Here is a 16,734-nt window from a genome sequence, read left to right as displayed (position 1 = left end):
GATTCCACGGTGCTGTCCGACCAGGGCAGGCTCCCCTCTGAGGTGCAAGCATGGAGAGGGGGAGACTGAGATGGGGACTGGCCAGCACGGTGGGAAGAGAGGAAGCCAGAGAGATAGAGACCAACATGTCCTGCAGAGCGAGGAAGTGATTGTATATCTGAGTTTCTCCAGCAGCCATGTTCATATGTTCTCCCTCAAGCCCTGTAAATAACGGGAAAGCACTTGACACTGCTGGAAAGGAGCTGGTGGCTGGAGAAACAGCCTCAGCGAGGCGGGGAGGCGAGCGAAAGGAAGAAGAGCCAGCCAGTGGTTCACGGGAGGGCAGAGATGCATGTAAAAAGCGCTCCCTACCACAGCGATGTTTCCCATAAGTCACTATGCTGTTGACCTTGAATGCTTGGCCAGGCTTTCTGAGCTGCATCCACACTTTAAATCATGGACTGTGACGGTCCTCAAACTCCAAGAGGAGTGAGTCTTTTCCAGTACTCCATATTCACTACTGCACAGAACTTTCTGCTTGATTCCACCAAAGGTTAAGCCAGTTTCCTCTGTGCACTTTCTCTTTTAAAAACAATGTTCATGTCACACCTATGTCCTGACAGAAGAAAGTCAACCCTGACATGGAGACCTAGGACCTAATATTTTCTTTTTCCCAGTCAAGTCAATTGACTCAGGGCGATCCCATGCATGGAGCTGTGGAACTGTTTGCCACGGGGTTTGCAGTGGCTGAGGTTTGTCGAGGTAGCTGCCAGGCCTTTCTACTGAGGCACCCCTGGGTGGCCTTGAACTGCCCACCTCTAGGTTCACAGTGGAATATGCTGACTGCACCACCCAGGGACTCCTGGGAAGCAATAGCAGCTTCAGAAAAGCACTTCTGTCCCACAGGGTCACTCTGTCCCACAGGGTCACTCTGTCCCACAGGGTCACTATGAGCAGGAACTGACTTCTGAGGTAGAACCAAGTTATGGTCAGTAGGCTTGGTTGGGTTTTATATAAAGCTGTCTTGGGCCAACGTTGTTCTGGGAATCTTCAAGATCTTGAGCCCAGTGTTCCCCAAAGTGATCATACATGATCATGAGTACGGAGTTCCATGGCCAAGTGGATCTGAGGAATACTGAGTGAGACCCGGATAGCTCCATAGGTTTTGCTTTCCTTCTGAGGGCTTGCCATGTGGATGGAGAATCTACTGGAGTACGTGAGATTCAGTTACGGAATCTCCCCAGTCCCCACCCACCCAGTACATGTCTTGCAGAACAGATAGATCTATCAGAGAACAGGCCTTCAGAATCTCGATTACAAAAGAAGAAAGGGGGCCCTGAAAGTGACTCCTTTGGATTACGGCTTTCCCTCTGGTGCTAGTGATACCAAGATTTTTTTTTTTACTTTTCAATCGCAGCTTTCTTTCTTTTTTTTGTTGTTTCTTTTTAAAAACATTTTATTAGGGGCTCATACAACTCTTATCACAATCCACACATATAGATACATCAATTGTATAAAGCACATCTGCACATTCTTTGCCCTAATCACTCACAAAGCATTTGCTTTCCACCTAAGCCCTCTGCATCAGGTACTCTTTTTTTTCCCCTCCCTCCCCACTCCCCCCTCCCTCATGAGCCCTTGATAATTTATAGATTGTTATTTTGTCATATCTTGCCCTATCTGGAGTCTCCCTCCGCCCACCCCACCCCCCCTTCTCTGCCGTCCATCTCCCAGGGAGGAGGTCACATGTGGATCCTTGTAATCAGTTCCCCCTTTCCAACCCACTCACCCTCCACTCTCCCAGCATTGCTCCTCACACCCCTGGTCCTGAAGGTATCATCCACCCTGGATTCTCTGTGCCTCCAGCTCCCATATGCGCCAGTGTACAACCTCTGCCCTATCCAGTCCTGCAAGGTAGAATTCGGATCATGGTAGTTGGGGGGAGGAAGCATCCAGGATCTGGGGGAAAGCTGTATTCTTCATCGGTACTACATCGCACCCTGACTGACCCATCTCCTCTCCTAAACCCCTCTATGAGGGGATCTCCAGTGGCCTACACTTGGGCCTCGGGTCTCCACTCTGCACTTCCCCCTTCATTCACTATGGTATGTATATATATATATATATATATATATATATATATATATATACACACACACATATATATACATATACATACACACACATATATTTTTTGATTTAGTGTTGCAACTCAAATACAACCTGCTGCCACTGGTGGCTACGCAGTGGTCTGCTAACCTCACGTTTGGTAGTTCAAACTCTCCAGTCACCTCACAGGTAAAAGGCGAGGCAGTTTTCTCTGGTAAAGATTGACAGTGTCAGAAATCCTAAGGAGCCATTCTACTCTGTCCTACGTAGGGTCCAATGAATTGGAACCCACTTGATGGCAGCGAATTTGTTTGGGTTTTATATCTAACCCTCATTTACAGATAAACCTAGTTAGTTTTTCCCACATTTCTACAAGCTGTGAATCCTCACTTTTGGTTTTTTTCCTAATATGGCCTTTGTTCTCTCTCATTACCCCACCTCCATCCTCCCAATTATCAGTCTAATGGTATTTCTCTGAGCCTCATTCAATTTGGTGCAAGGCCAGGAATAGCATCCGCATTCCAGGTAGGAACACAGGATGGCTCTATCCATGTTTTCAATCTGGCTTCCTGAACCTTCCCAAGGACCCTCGGGTTTCCAAGGCCCTCGGGCCTACAGGCGCTCGGCACCAGTGGACTCTCTTGGGCTGCCCCAACTCATCTTCTAAATCAAGGGCTTTGGTTCATTTCCTCCCCCAACCTAGGCTAGAGCCCATCTTATCCTTCCTCGCATCACCCACAGCGCTCAGACTCCCACAAGGCCATCGAATCCCAGGAGGTCTTATACTTGCGTCCCCAAGTTGCTATTTCTGAAATGTCTCCCATAACCATGACCCTGCTTTTACCTACATTCACCACGGCCTTTTTGCTGTTTCTCTTATGAGAGCTACTCCAAGTTGACAGTTAATTCTTTGAAATGACTTTAAAGCATTATCTATAAACCATTTGCTAGGTCCTTGTGCCGCTTCTTCTAGGTACAGCAGAGATTTATGTCCAATTAGGAGAAGATTGCCTTCGGAACGAACGATAATCGGAAAGCCGCTGACAATTCAAAGAAGCACAGGCAGGCCAATAGGCCTGTGCCCTTCACGTGGACACACAGAGTGCTCGGCGGTGTCAAGGCTGGGGTTGGGAGCCCAGCTGCTGCTTGCTCCACAGCAGTGAGGACAGAACGCGCTTGGCACAAAGCCTTGTCCTTGTGGGCAAGTTGCCTTTAAACTAGACCTCCCGGCACAGCTTTGGGCTCAGAGAAGATGTTCAACACACGTTTGCGAAAGGACTAGGTGCTTCAATAAAGGAATGAATAAATGATATGTATTTATATGAAGGATAGAACACCTTTCAGTGAAAGTGTTTCAGCCACCTGCGGCCACGCAGTTGATTCTGACCGACAACCACAGATGGAGCAGGATTTCACAAAGGGGGGTTGTCTGTGGGGCGCCGGAACCGCCACGAGGGAGGTGCTGCAAAAGCAGCTCCCTTCACATTGTCCTGGATTACAGGCTCTGGGGAAACTGTTTTTAATGGCCGGGGAGGGGGAGGCACTGAGTAATTTTCTTTTCCTCTGAAAATGGAGAAGTAGGTGGGCCACACAAGGGTGGGAACCTGCACAGAGGGTTTCCAAAGCTGTAACATGTGACGGCAGCAGACAGCCTCATCTGTCTCCCATGGTGCTGCTGGTGGGTTTGAACCGCCCACTTTGCATTTACCCGTCTAACATTTACCCAACAACTACACGAGAGCTCCTTGCAAAGGTGTTGCTTTCCTTCCTTCCCTTTCCCACTCCGTGAGACCCAGCCTCCAATGCCTGTAATTCTCTGAGAACTTTCTTCCTTCAGATCCCAAATGCAGTAGGGTAGTGTCTTTTATTCTTAGAATAAGGAAAAAAATTAATTTTTGGTACCATTTTTTGCTCCACAAAGAATTCCATTTAAAAAAAGAAAAGAAAAACTAATGGCAAATACCTCAAAAGGCCTTCAGAAACGAAAGGTGAAATCTGTCCCTACAGAGGACTTTGAGAGACCACTGGGTTAAAACAGTGCTTCATATTTGGGCTGACAATTTTTTTTTCTCCACAAAAAGAAAGACAGACAGCAGAAATGCCTTGTTGCCATTTTCCTGGAACAACTGTTATTCTTCGGTTTCTATGCAGTACTGTTATGGAGCTGGGCTTATAATAATAAAACCGAAAACTCTGTGCCCCTTCTGGGTTTGCTCCATCCCAGCCCCACCCCCAAAGCCACTCGAGTTCCTCTACACAATGGCGGCACAGAGCGCCCCCTTCCACTGCTGCAATGCTCACCAACGCTGGAGCGGCAGTGTGGCGTCCGGGTTTCCTGCCTGAGTTGACAGGATTGAGCAGAGAGGGGCTGGATTAGGGATGAGCACACAACTGAGAAAGATCACATGACAGCAGGGGCTTTTTAAATATGCCATGCTTTCTCTGGTCACAGTGAAAACAAGCGAGGGACAATTTCCTGTCTGATGGCTGAGGGAAAGGGAAACTTGCTTTTAAGACTCCTTGTAGGGTGTCGGCTGGCGTTTCAGCAAAGCAGTCTTCACCTGTGAGAGGGCCTGATTCCTAAATGGCTCCATCCTTCTCACTTCAAATGGGAACCAGCTGTGCTTCGGAGGCTGACCAGCACACCTACCCAGGGGGTCAGAACTGGGCTGAAAGACAACTCCCAGGGCCAGGCCTCAAGCTGCTTCATCTGTGTTACAAGGCCGGTCCCGTGGCTCAGAATTCCATTTCTGGATGCTTCCTGAGCACTCTTATTTCTTGCACTCTGGCGGCATAAAAAGTCACTGCACATACTAGGAGTTGGGAGCCCACAGGGACATTGGTATGTGGGGAGAGAAAAGAATTTGGGGAAGATAAAGTTGGTCCATTTTCTGTTGAGAGCAAGTCGCTTTTGGAAAAACAACAAACAAACAAACAAACAAACCTGATTTTAGAACGAAAGAAAAACATGTCTTCTGCTCTTCTTTGGGAAGATTGAGAAGACCCCATCTTCTCACCCTCCACCCCTAAATGAAAACAAAGCAAAACAGTCCAAATATCCTGGCAGAAACCAAAGGGTCAATGGAGTCTAATCCCTTTCAGGTTCAAGAGTGCACTGTCAACAATGAGAAAACCCCAGCCGTGTTATAATGAGCCACCCCTTGACCAGAGCCCCAAACGGTCAGGTTGAGCAGCTGCACATTTAGCCACCACGAACAGCACGCCCTAACAACTCTCAAGAGGGCCTGCTTGAAACTGGGGTGACTGGGACATCTTATCAGCATAAAATACTGCCACCCCCCCCACCACTACCCCACCCAACCCCACCCCCGGAGGGGGTACAGAAAATGCACTGTCATCGCGGCCTGCCAGCTGACCCTCTGCAATGTATATTATATAAGAACCTGAGGCTATTGCTCTGGTCTGGGGCCCCACTCAGATGTCAACGCCACGCCATCAAGCCCGTTCCTATTCACAGTGAGTCTCTAGGGCCCAGCAGAACTGCTCCTCAGGGTTTCTGACACAGTAAGTCTTCAAGGGGGTAGAGGAGCAATGGGGGGGGGGTGGTTTGAACTGCTGACTTTGTGGTGAGCCGCCCAGTGATTAGCCCATTGAGCCACTAGGACTCCTACTTTTAGTTAGCATTCTCCTTAAAACAAGAGCTGAACAGAGACCATGCTTCTCTCTCACTTCCTCACCCCTGCCCCATCTTTGTTTTGTTCGGTTTCTTTTGTCTCTGTTGGGTGAAATCCGACCACTTCATTTTCCGTAGCATTTCTGAAGACACAACCCGGGGCCTGCCTGGTGCTGCTCTCAAGCATGGGCTAGTCAGTGGGCCGAAGACACAGCTGCATTTGAGGAGTTAATTGGTATTTTAGTAATTTTCCTCAGTCTCTCTCCTCCTCCTACCTCCTTCTCCCCTCCTTTTTCTTTCTTTTTTTTTTTAAAGAGGGAAAGCTAATGAAAACCACGTTTATATGCTCAAAGGCACAGAGGAAATTCATTACTCTGAGGAATCGCACACTCCACAAGTGGAATGAAAGTAATCTTATTTATGACAGGAAGGGGCCCGAGCTAGACTGACCTGCACCACTCTGACGGTTACACAGAAAAGAAGCTACAGAGCCCCTGCACCGTGTCCAAGTGGCGGCCATGCGGACACCAAACACATTTGCAGCGTTGCGCTCGGAAGCCCAGCAAAACAGGACACAGACAGAAAACCTGTTTAGGAAGGTCCATTCTTCCTTCACACTTTCCAGTACCTCCCTGGGACTCCTGGTCCCCAGTGTCAGTAAGACACCACCTAGAATCTGTTAGGTCATGATGTACATGAATAAGCCAATTGTGGCTGTCTTAGCTAGTTCTCTGCTTCAGCTGTCAAGGCTCACTTCCTGCGAGACACCCCTTAGGAGAAGGCACGTGGACCTACCCTGATGCAGCCCTGGGTGCTGGAGAGGTCACGTGAAGTCCCCTGCCAGCGCTGAGGTGCTTACACGCTCACTGATTTGGCTTTTCTCCTGCATTCAGTGTCATTGCATGTGTTTTGTGAGATTGTGGAGGACGTTGTAGATTGGTGTCGGGCATATGGGCTCATGTCGGACTTATGGGCTAGGACTGGACTGGGTTGGGATGCTTAATATACAATTACCCTTTATATAAAACTCTCTCTTATACACATGAGTTTCTGTGGATTTGTTTTTCTTATCTACCCAGCTAACACACCCACAGCTTTGCTTCCTTCATGACTGGGTCCCCTTGTTGTAAGGGGTTTCCATAGTATATACAGCATTTTCCCAAGTAAATAAAGAATGGGCGTGCGCCAACTCCATTTCACTCTCCATTTCTACTGGTCCCTTTGCAGAAAACGATTCCTTTCCTGCTTGGACATCCCATCTGTAAGTCAATATGAGAGGGCATCAAAAAGTTCATGGAAATATTCCATAATCTTTAGTTCCATTTTCTTTCAATGTTTTAAAGACCCTTCATATATATCCTTTTCTATAATTTTTTTTTCAACCACCTTCCCCCAATCCATTCAGTTAGTCAAAAAAAAAAAAAACCATTTAGTTTTTGTGTGCTGGGCTTAGCTTAAGTAGCTTTTCAGGAAAGAGTCACTTCACTTCTTCTAAATAACCCATGTGTAATCTACAGCATCTTAGCTCACGGCTTTCTGGCAGTCATAAGACGGTTGACAGTATTTATGTTACAGCTTCCTAGAACTTTGGCCGGAAGGTCCTCAAAGATCATCAGGTCAGCTGCCTCTTTTACAGACAAACGTGCTCTAGGGCGAATCCTGTGCTGTCTGTCTTCCTTTGTATTTAAATAAATATGTAAGACACAAACACTGTAGAAAATAAGGAGCCTTGGCAGCACAATGGGTAAGCATCCAGCTGCTAAGCCAAAGGTTTGTGGATCAAACCCACCCATCAGTTACACAGGAGAAAGTCCTGGTGATTTGTTCCCTTAAAGAATGCAGCCACGAAGATCTTGTGGGGTCGTTCTAATCACATATAGAAGGTTGCTTTCGATATAGTATAAAAGGAATAATATGTCTTATTTTCTCTACTCCAAGAAATTTCTCATGCTTACCACTGAAGAAAGGAATAGTATTACTTGAATTGTATGTAGTGGAGGGCTTAATGTCCCCTTCATCTATATGAGCTCTGACAGTGCTTGTTGGGTGATCACTGGACTGCTCACTGCAAGGTCATTGGTTCAAACCCACCAGTCACACCACAGGAGAAGGTGAGGCTGGCGGGCCCCTTAAAGATTACAGAACCAGAAACACCATGTGGGGCTGCTAGGAGTTGGAAATGACTCAATGGCAGGGGCTTGGTCTGGTGCGGGGGTCATTTCTATGCTGTCTCTTCCTCGTGAAGTACCAAGAGTCAATTTTAAAAAGCACCTACTGAAGCCACATGCAGAGATGTCACTGGGAATTAACCAACTCAGTTGGTCAACATAACTTTCTTAAGCCGAGAGGTGCCAAGCAAATGCTAGGTGTCACTCACAGTCCCGTGAGGAAACGTAGGTGAAAGTGAGCTGGCCTTTACATTATGTGGTGTGACCAGTGTCGTGTTGAAGTTGTGGATGCTCCGAGAGAAAAGGGGGCCATGGGGGAAGGTTTCCTGAAAGAAGGCTCAAAGGGGAAGGGAGGAATTGTCTGAAGAAGGAGTGGCAGTGATTGTCCCAGGCAGAAGGGCCCTTGTGTAAGGCTTGGAGAAGAACGATTCAGAGTTTTGGAAAGCCAGTGTGAGGTTATACACATGTTGGAGAGGTAAGAAAAGGGTTATGACTCCACACCCCAAATCCTAGCATTCCTTCCTTGCCTTACCCAAGTTAAAATTTTAAATGTGTATGTAACATGATTTTCCCAGCCGTTCTCCTCTGTAATCTAAGATGCTACTTTCAGTCTGCTTTGCAATACACAAATGTGTATCTGCTTGTCTTGAAAAGGATCCAAATGCAATTCATCCAGCGTTTACTAATCACCTTAAATGCACTGAGGAGCCCTGGTGTGGTAGTGAATTATGCTTTAGGCTGCTAACCACAACGTCAGCAGTTCAAAACCACCAGCTATTGGAAGTGGAAAGATGAGGCTTTCTACTTCCATAGAGAGTAACTGTCTCAGAAACCCACAGGGACAGTTCCACCCAGTCCTATTGGGTCACTAGGAGCTAGAATGGACTCGATGGCAGTGAGTTTCTTTCTTTTTATTTACATGCCCTACTCGGTCCTGGGTGTGCACATATCTCAATGACAGCACCCCATACTGCATGAGAGTTCTCTTGGCTTCTGTGAAGCCCGTGAAAGACGGTCTTTGTCTTATCCACTCTGTCACCTAGCACAATGCCAGGCACATGGCAGGAGGCTGATAAATATTTAGTCAAGGTTTGCATTCATTTGGTAGTATGTAGTTCACTTTCCAAAAGGTTAACTGTACCTTAAATAACAGTAGTGTGCCACATAGTACGTTTTCATGCAGAGGTTAAAGAGGTAACCAACCACAGGGTTAGAATCAGTGATGGTTACTCTTGTGTGTCAACTTGGCTGGGTTGTTATTCTCAGTAGCTTGGCAGACATCATACTGAATGCTTTCCAATAATTTAATATAATATCATTTCTTCCATGATGAGATCTGGTATAATATAATAATTTCGTGATGAGATTTCTATGAACAGCCAATTGGTTGAAAGGAGTGCTTCCTTGGGGCTATAGCCTGCCCCCAATTATAAACGAATGCTCCAGAAAGGTTCATTGAGCTCTGGATTCTGCATTGACTCATCACCTGACCTTCAGGTCTTCCCGCATGAGGCAGCAGCTTGCAGCCTGCTCTACAGATTCTAGGATTTGTCAGCCCTGCGAACACAGAGTCAGGAGAAGCCGCTGCCTGACACCTGACCCACAGAAACCTCCACAATTTTATAAGCTACTTTCTTGAATTAAATTCCTCTTGATATATTTATATCTATACAGTACATTGGTTGTGCTCCTTGAGAGAAGTTAGTCTAAGACAGAATCCTTATTCTGTGGAAACCAGTGTAATTCAGCATTCCCTACTACTAGGGTCTATTGGACTACTTTTTTTTTTTTTTCAAAGACAAGCCTTCTTCATTGAGAACAGGTCTAGGAGTCAGAAAACTGGCAGTTGGTCAGTTATTCCCAGCATCCCAGGAGAAGGCTGGTGACTTCCAATCTGGAGATGGCAGAGCAGGTGCGTTCTGTTTTTCAGAGCAGCGCAGCCCCCCCCCCCCCCGCCCCAACCTCACTCCGCCAGGGCCAAGGTTGTGGACTGCAGCTGCTCCATCCCCTGGCCAATGTTCTGTTCCAGCGTGCCACACTCGGCCAGAAACTCCCGAACCTTTGTCACCAAGCCTTTCCTTTTCAGGCAACTCTCTCTGAAATCTTCTGGCAGAATCAGCGTGTCAATCTCCTCTAAGAGCTTCATAAAGTGCTCGATGGCTGCCTTCACTCTCCTATCAAGTTTGCAAAGTGCTTCAGCCTGCAAATCCTTGGCCAGCAAACCCTGCTGGATTCCAGCAAAATCTCTACGCATCTCTTCCAGTTGGCCCACTACTTTCTCTACAGCTCTCTCCAAAGCTATCAACTTCTTCAATTCAGCTTCCTCCTCTGCGCTGTTCTTTTTTCCACTTAGCATGACCCGGCGACCATTGTGGATCCCAAGTGCTGACAAAGGTCATTCCATTTCCTTCAGAGATTTTCCCTTGAATATGTGTTTCTGACAAGGCTGCAGGACCCCTGTAGACTCTTCAACGACCTGGGCCAGGTCTTGAACGATGGGCTCTTGGGCACCCTGCTGTGGGGTTACATGAATGTCGTACTTCTCATTGCTGTGGGTGACAGTCAGGTTGAGGCCGGTCACTGCCATTTCCTCGCTCGGGCCACGTCCCCGCTCTCAGTCATCTCACTCAGGGCAGTCTCCTCTTTCTGGGCCATCTCTTCCTTCTTGGCGATCTCCTGGCTCCTGGCCTTGCGGGCATGTGATTTCTTCTTCACCTGCGACTTGCGAGCGCCAGTGGGGCAGTCCCTGGGGGATCGTCATGCCTGCTGGTCTTGCTGCGCATGGTTCAACGCTGAGACTGGGGAGACTTTGCGACCGGCCAGAGTCTCGACCTGGCACGGCTCCCGGGCTGGCCGAAGGGTGTGCCTCCGGCGCCCGGCTGCTCCATGTGGCCTCGCGGTCTCCGCGCACTGCCGCACTCTGCCAGGCCGGTGTTTCTTCACCGCCCTACTGGGCTACTTTTATTCTGAGTTTATAGTATCCAGTCAGAACACGTTACTGGTGTACTATTCTGTGGCAAACGTTTTGAATAAAAAGTAGACATTGTAAGCTCATGGTTTAGCAAAACAAACTAACAGGCAGCAAGTCAGAAGGGAGAAGAACCAGTCTGTTAAAATGCCGAGCTTTATTACAGGGTCAGTTCTTTGCTACCTCAGTTTTTCATTAAGCAATGCTCACTATATTTAAGGCACTTTTAAAAGGGTAAGTGCAGAAAAAAACACAATAATGAAGACTAACTGTATACTTGGAGGGGCCGGACAGGGCCAAGATCACAGATTGTATGCTTCTCGTCTCCCATGGTTGGCCTTTAACCCCTCTCAGTCATCCTGTGTTTATTTAGACCTACTAAGTGCCAGGCAGGACCACTGGGGGAAGAGTGGCTTATTCACTGTGCTGCTAACTGCAAGGTAGGCAGTCGCAAACTGCCAGCCGCTTCAAGGGAGAAAAACGAGGCTGTCTGCTCCCATAAAGATGCACAGCTTTGAGACACCTACACAGCAGGTCTGCTCTGCCCCACAGGGCCTCTATGAGCTGGAACCGACTCGGTGGCAGTGGATTTCATGTACTGGGCACTGAGAACAGTAAGGCAGCAGCTCTTCCCTGAAGGAAAGGATGACTTAGTAAAGGACACAGCCAGGCTAGGGAAATAGATCTGTTTTAGCCACTTTTGTAACCTGAGCACAATGGCAGACACATGCCCGGCTCTCTCTATATACATAGAGCCCCTGTGGCACTGATGGGTAAGCACTGGCCTGCTAACCATAAGGTCGGTGGTTCAAACACACCAGTTACTCCTTTGGAGAAAGATTAGACTGTTTAATCCTATCAATATTTACAACCTAAGAAACTATATAAGGTTGCCATGAGTTGGAATCAACTTGATGGCAGTGGTTGTGTGTGTGTGTGTGTGTGTGTGTGTGTGTGTGTGTGTGTGTGTATTCCGACGTTTGGAGGTGTCAGGAGTCAGGGTGGGCCTCAAGGATGAAGCAGCATCTGTCAGACTCATGCTGTCGATCATCAAGCGGTTCAGCTCAGAAAGGAATTTTTATTAGCTCACCCTTCCCATCACTATTAGTAAAATAACCCAAGTTGAGTGCTCGCCCAAGATGATAACATACCTCTACATGCTCCCAGAAGCTTTCTATCCACACAATACGGTCCATTAAAAGATTTAGTTCTTCACATAGATCCTATCTTACTGGGTCATCAAGTTTGGGGGGAACCAGGTTGTAAGTTGGTAAAGTTTGTGTTATTTCCCTCTACCTCCTGTAGTAACTTGTCTGAGCCACCAAGAGGCACTCTGGGTTAACGAATGAGTGGAATTCGCCTGCCCACTGCTAAAAGCAAACATTCTTTCTCTTCCTGTGCGGGCTTTCGGAGCGCACAATGGGTGCTCTGACATCAGGAAGGCCAGCAGTGCTTAGGGGAAGGCAGATGTTGGATCACACAAAGCAAAGACGCATTTGCCTAGAGGTCCAAGATACATCTTACACGTGCAAGAGAGTAAATGAAGGTGAAACTGAGTCTTCATAGAAGCGGCTTCTAACACTGAAAAATAACCTCTTTCCTCATTTTCTCACATGCAAGTGTGTGTGTGTGTGTGTGTGTGTGTGTGTGTGTGTTGGGGGGGTATAAAATAAACAAAACGTACATATTAAGCAACAACAACAAACCAACTCCCTGGACAAGAGGACGTGTTTGTAAAGGGCACGCTGCTAGAAGAAACCCTGCTAATATTCCCCTTGGCGGTGGATTATCCTGCCCAGTCAATAACCTTCCTTGAACTTCACCTTGAACCAGTCCCTGATCCCATGTTTAGAACATTACAGCCCATCGCCATGGAAATAAGTCTGATGTCACACACAGCTTTTTAGTTACCAGCCCTGGAGCATGTAGGAGCAAGACAGCAACAAAACTGTAGCTGTCCTGCACTGAGTCTCAGTTTCCAGTGGTCCAAAAGATTACGAAAGAGAGGGCAAAGTGTAAGTATTGATTGGCATAGATCAACTGTCAAAGCGTCCTCAACATCTTTGATGGCAACTGTCAAGCCTCTAATGCTTCACTGTGTGAAATCTCCATCGGGTTAAAACTGCAGCCAGCAGTGGCCACGCTACGTGTCTGTGCACATGAGCCCACCCGTAAATGAATTGTGCTCAAGGTGAGCGAGTGGTTCTAAGTTAAAGTGAAGAAATGTTTTACTGTTCGCTTTTTGGAACACTCGCTTTTAAATTGCATTGGGATTTTCATTTTGTTTTATTTTCCTACGTCTCTTAACCAAACTCACTGCCAGCGTGGCGATTCTGACTCACAGCGACCATGTAAGACAGATTCCAAGTGTTCCCAGGCTGTAAATCTTTATGGAAGCAGACTGCCACGCCTTTCTCCCATAGGGAAGCTTGTGGGGGTGATCCAGTCACTGGCCCTTTGGTTATAGCAGCCAACCATTTAACCAGGGCTTCTTAAATCTCTCTGGGAACCTGGAAAACTAGCACTCTTTCCCAAAATGGTATTTTAGGACATTCAGAATTGATCAAACTCTCCTCCTGTCTCCTGCTTCCTCCTTCACCCCCATTCCCTTTCCTAATCGCAAGAGGGAGTAGAAGTTGTTTCTGTAGTCATCTCATCTGGGTGGGCACCACTGACGTGCAGCAGTGTCTCAGGACAGCAACGGTGGTGGGGGTGGCACAGGCAGTGACTTGGAAGCAACTGGATGGCATCTAACGACAACCATTGACTAATCAGAAATGCAATGGACTCTGTTTTTGCTTCCTAAAATTAAGGAGGGCAGGTGTCCCAGGTGGGGATGGCCCTGCAGTCACAGCACCTGGATCCCCCACTGGAAACAAACCCGGGCAACACTGAAATCACACGTAGAAAAAGAGGGACACGCTGGGCAGAATGGTTCAATAAAAACATGTTACATGAACTAACTCAGGAGTAAGCTCACCCAAATTTCTGACCATGCTGCTGATGCCATTTTTACATTAGGATTTAATATACAGGATGAAATAGTGTCTGTAAGTTATTAGGCCTGTGCAGCGCGCTTTCTCCCCTCCATGAGCTTCTGTCTCTTCTCTTTCGAAATGCAGGGGTTGAATCTGATGGTTTGGGAGGGCATTTCCAGTTCAACATGTCCAGAGGTGTAAAGCTTTTAACCCAACTCTCTGAGTTCTCATGTACCAACCCTGGCAAAGAATGCTAGTTAAGAGTCATGTAGGTTGTGGACCGAGGAGGCAGCGGCTGAAGGAAACTAGAACATGATTTCAAAAATAAATCTTACCTAATTGGTCCTTTACCTCACGTTGCTTGATAACTGTGTATTTGTGCCAATGCTCATTTCATAAACCACCTACATTTCCCTGGTCTGCTCACTCGCCCACCTCTCCTGACCATGCCTTCATACCAGCGCCTCTCTCTGGCCCTCCAGCCCTCCTCCCCCACCGTCACTCTCAGCTGGCAGGGTTGCTTCGACTTCACTGAGAAGCAGAAGCCATCGAATGGGCCTTTCAGAAAGGTCCCACCACCCACCTTCCACGCTCTGCACTGTGCCCACATGTACTCTTTGCTTGTGTGTTTGTGGAGGAAACGTCTCTGCTGCCAATGGAAATCAAATCAAACTAAAAAGCACGTCATTTCTCTGCTCAACCCCCTCCATGACCCCCTTTCTCCCTCTGAGCCAGAGCCAAAGGCACTCCTAAGGGCAGCAAAGCCCTACCTGCCCTGAGCTCTAACACCTTTCACCCGCCCCTCCCTCCCCCCACCCACACACGTGCCTAAAACAGGCCAAGCATGTCACCGGACCACAAGCTCTGCATGGGTTACTCCCTCTACTTGGCCTGACAGGTCTCCGGAGAGCCAAAGGACTCATTGCCTTGTTCTCTTTAGGTCTCTGCTCTGATGTCCCCTTTGCGGGGGAAACCTTTCCGGACCACCCTGAATGAAGTCGTATTCCCACTGTTGACCCTATGCCTTCCCTCCACCTCCCACCCCTGCTTTATTTCGCTCCCTAACCATCAGCACCGGGAGACCTGCCGTGTGTTGCTTTATTGACTTCCCTGCTAAAAACGTAAACTCTGAGGTGGTGAACGGCTGACTGGCCTCTCCACTGGTCCCACCCCAGAGAGGCCGACACATATATTTATGGAATGAATAAATGGATTTCTGTGACGTTGGGCAGCATCTAAGAAAATGTTGGTGACATTGTGATAGCATTTCAGAAGAAATCATACATGAAGAAACCCACAGTGTGTCGGCCCTCTTCTTTGTAGAAGACTAAGACAAGAAGAGCGCTCAGGAGGCCAGTGTCTCGAGAGAAAGGCAGCCCTCAACCCCACCGTCAGCTCTCCAGTGCGCTCCCCGAACGTGGGAGCTGGGACAGGGCAGAGGGCCGCGCCTGACAAGCATCGCTCCTGACGGCAGTAAGCCAATGCTTTCACACTTCAGAGGCCAATTTCCTTCTGGTGGTTTCTCCCCAATTCACCTTGAGTGGACAGCATCATGCAAGTCAGGGTGATTTCTGCTCACTCAATCAAGTCTCTGTCGGCAGCACAGCTCCACTGGGCCCAGGATGGGCAGTTTTCAGGTTTGGGATTCCCTTTATTGACAGGCAGTCATTTGCGGGAGGGAGAGAGGCCTGGCATGGCAACCCTGGAGACCAAACACAACCCTCCCAGAGGCGGCTTCCGACGTGTCCTCCAGCCAGCCTGGTCTTGCTCATGAAATACTATGCAGAACTGTCCCCGTGGGTTTATGAGACTATAACTCTACAGGAGTAGAAAGCACAGTCTTTCTCCTGCGGAGCAGCTGTTGGTTTCTAACTGCTGGCCTTGTGGTTAGCAGGCCAATGTGTAACCACACCAGGGCTTCTTAGCGTGGGTATAAAGTCAGCGAAATCATCAATGCCAGCTAACCTCACGCACTCACCAAGGAGAAGCCAGTCCAGCCATCACATTAGGGGTGAGTACACTAAATGTCTGACTACTGTGGTCTGAGAAAGATGTTTTAAACGTCCAAATGGCCCTTGGCAGAACAAAGGTCCCCCATCCCTAAGCCCATAGAGCACCAGTTCTCAACCTGTGGGTCGCGACCCCTTTGGGGGTCGAAGGATCCTTTCACAGGGGTCGCCTAAGACTATCAGAAAGCACATAAATATTTCAAAATATACAATTACATATTGTTTTGTGATTAATCACTATGCTTTAATTATGTTTAATTTGTCACAATGAAAATACATTCTGCATATCGGATATTTACGTGACAATTCAGAACAATAGCAAAATGACAGTGATGAAGTAGCAATGAGAATAATTTCATGGTTGAGGAAGTGTGTGAAAGGGTCGCGGCGTGAGGAAGGCATAGCTTAACTGACTGCTGCGGTCTCCACTGGAGGAGCGTAGAATGCTCAGCCCTGACAATGGCTGTTCTCAGCCAAGTCCCCTCACCCCCAGAGAATGGGGACTGTGGCAGAATATGGTCATGTTCACCAAGAACCTTCCAGAGGATTCTAACCTTTGACCTAGCAAGCGCACGTTCAGGTCTTTACACTAGCTAATCAAAGACAGGGCCAAAATCTGGAAACAACTAAATTATCCCTCAACAGGAAGAAGCTTCAATAAATAATAGCACCTCCCAGAATATACTGCCGCTGTGTGATGTTTTTGTTGTTCTTAGGTACATTAAGTTGGTTCCGACCCATAGCAACCCTATGTACAGAGAAGGAAACACTGCCTGGCCCTGCGCCATCCTCAAAATCATCCTTATGGCCGAGCCCGTGGTCGCAGCCACTGTGTCCACCCATCTCCTTCAGGGCCTTCTCTTTTTGCCACCTCTCCGCTTTTCTAAGC

At 47.8% G+C, this 16,734-nt stretch overlaps 1 protein-coding gene and 1 pseudogene across 1 annotated transcript in view; both read right to left on the bottom strand.

Annotated features, from left to right (window-relative positions):
• Positions 1–16,734, bottom strand: part of SCFD2 (sec1 family domain containing 2) — a 466,192-nt gene that overhangs the window by 149,082 nt on the left and 300,376 nt on the right. The window lies entirely within an intron of this gene.
• On the bottom strand, positions 9,854–10,560 carry LOC142443668 (BAG family molecular chaperone regulator 1 pseudogene; annotated as a pseudogene).

The sequence above is a fragment of the Tenrec ecaudatus genome, chromosome 3, assembly GCF_050624435.1.
Source record: "Tenrec ecaudatus isolate mTenEca1 chromosome 3, mTenEca1.hap1, whole genome shotgun sequence".
NCBI lineage: Eukaryota > Metazoa > Chordata > Mammalia > Afrosoricida > Tenrecidae > Tenrec > Tenrec ecaudatus.
The sequence above is the reverse complement of the archived record's forward strand: the minus strand, read 5'-3'. Positions and strand labels throughout refer to the sequence as shown.